The sequence below is a fragment of the Haplochromis burtoni genome, unplaced genomic scaffold, assembly GCF_018398535.1.
Source record: "Haplochromis burtoni strain Fernald_Lab_line unplaced genomic scaffold, NCSU_Asbu1 Contig_349, whole genome shotgun sequence".
NCBI classification, from domain to species: domain Eukaryota; kingdom Metazoa; phylum Chordata; class Actinopteri; order Cichliformes; family Cichlidae; genus Haplochromis; species Haplochromis burtoni.
Genome location: NW_024582710.1, coordinates 157,080 through 159,445, shown reverse-complemented (window position 1 = coordinate 159,445; position 2,366 = coordinate 157,080).

Genomic DNA, 2,366 nt, shown 5'->3' with positions numbered 1-2,366 from the left:
CCCCGAGGGTTTTGAAGATATGTGAGTGCCAGTGTTTTTATAGAAAAGTGCAAACTTGATGTAATCAGAATAGGGAAGAGAAAATGGGGCATTCAAGACTCTAATGTGACAAAATGTATTACTATCTTAGTTGACAAAATAATTTTGGTCAGTGTTGATGTCCTTCGATAAAAGTTTGTTGACTGATTAGTTGGGCTTTAACATGATAAACAGACAGTTGGTTACATAATGGAACAAATGAGGTGTTATTGTTGAAAACGGGCCTCTGTACACGTGTAGATGTTTCATTAAACCCCATTCATGATTCATGATCAAAGTTACTGTTAAACATTCATATTTTTACATTTCTGACTAATTTGCTGTTACTAATGTTAAATCCTCCCAATTCTTTCGATCTTTGGGTTGAAGGAAGGACAATACTCGGTGTATCAATGCTCAATCAACAATCTTTAATTCCATACAATTCAACACTTTATGAGCATAAACCATCCAGATGGGGAGACATGCATGCAGAGGGTCACAGCAAATCTCAAACTGGTGGAGGGTTACTCAAAGTCTTATAGCCTCTAGTGGCCCACAGCTAGTCGTAAAAGCCTAAACATTCACATTCTTTCTCTCACACAGCGCCTAAGTTATGACCTCGGCTCATTGTTTTTCTGCTCCCAACAAGGTTGGTGGGGTGTACCTCCTGTGGAATGTGCTCTGTCTCCTCTGCTATCAGAGCACCAAGGCCCTGACTCTCTGCACACAATATTCTCTTCTTAACTCAGCAGTATAGTGCATCATAAAACAATATCATCCATTCACGATAAATCAGCAGTCTAATGTAATACAAATCAGTTTAACAAATGCAATAGTTATCACCTTCTTCTAATTCAGGAGAATAATGCAAACTAAAACTACATAATAATTTCACAATCATTAATCAGGGGTATAACATGGCATAAGATAATATTATAATCCCACACTAAACATCAAACAGGATTTACACGTTTTCAGAAAACAACACATTTTAAATTCTCTCCACACTTCTGAGCTGTAGTGTAGATTGCAATGATAGTTCTCTATTATAGAAGGTGATATAGAAGTATGAGGACAGGGAGACACTGTTAAAACGTTATGAGCTGTCTTGCTGCAGAGAAAGTGGAGTCTGTTATCCTTGAAATGCTCCCTAGATAGGCAGCTGGCAGGACTGAACGATGCTCTGCCTCTGTGGTCAAGTACAGACATCCATGAGCCACTGATGAGCGTGACAGGTCAGGAAGCATGCATGAAGTGGACGTGTTAGGGAGAGTTTGCCATCAGAGTTAAAACAGTTCAACTCAGTTTTTGATGATAGACACAACTAAAAATCCTGATCAGTTACAGACACATGTACACAAAACACACGACTGTTTAAAAGTTTGGAGTCAGCTTGTTTGGATCCCTGCACTCTTCTGTGACAGTGTGTGAGTGTGCCTTCAGACAGCCTGCAGTACCTCTGCCCCGTCTCCTGGAGTCCACAGTGTTTATCCTGGATTCATAACTATCTGCAAATAATCCTGTGAAACTTTACCACATAACAGTACACTTATGTAGATATTTCACTAAATCTCATTCGTTACTTATGATAAATGTTACCAGTGATTGTTTATATTTCTTTACATTTCCAATAATTTAGTAAAACATAAAAGAGAATTTCACTGTTGTGAGAAAATAAGACGTTTCTAATTCACTTCAGACTTTTGAGCTGTAGTGTAGATTGCAATGTCACGGTCCTGGGTCGGTGACCCAGCGTTTTCTGTTTTGTATTGTTAATCTTTGATTTCTTGATGTCTTTGTTTGTTCGTAGGTTTTGGTTCTGTGTCAGTATCGGGTCTGAGTTTTCCAGGTGTCCCTTTTAGTTCAGTGTCAAGTCTGTGTCTTGAGAATTGTCTCTTGTTTCCTGTTTTACTTTGAAGGTTCATGTCTGATGTCAGTGTATTCAGTTTTGCTTCCCCTGTCTCGTCTTGTCAATTACTCCCAGCTGTGTTCCCCACCTGTTTGTAATCCCCCTGTGTTCTTTGTGTGTGTATGTAAGTCATGTCTACTCGTGTACTAGTTGCTGGTCTGTGTGTGAGTCAACTGTGACCCTACTGTGTATTCTCTGTGTGTTTTCCCTGCCGTCCACCTTCCTGTGCCTCTGCTCACCCTCACTCATGTTCGTGTTCATGTTTGCTGTTTAGTTTTTCCCAGTTCAGGTTATCTTTAGTTCCGTTTTGCCATTTTTCACCTTGTGCTTTATTTTACAATAAACCACCTTCACATCTCAGCGAGTGCCTGCACTTGGATCCTCATTTATTTTCTCCACACGGCTCATCCCATGTGACAGTGCATGGTTATGATAT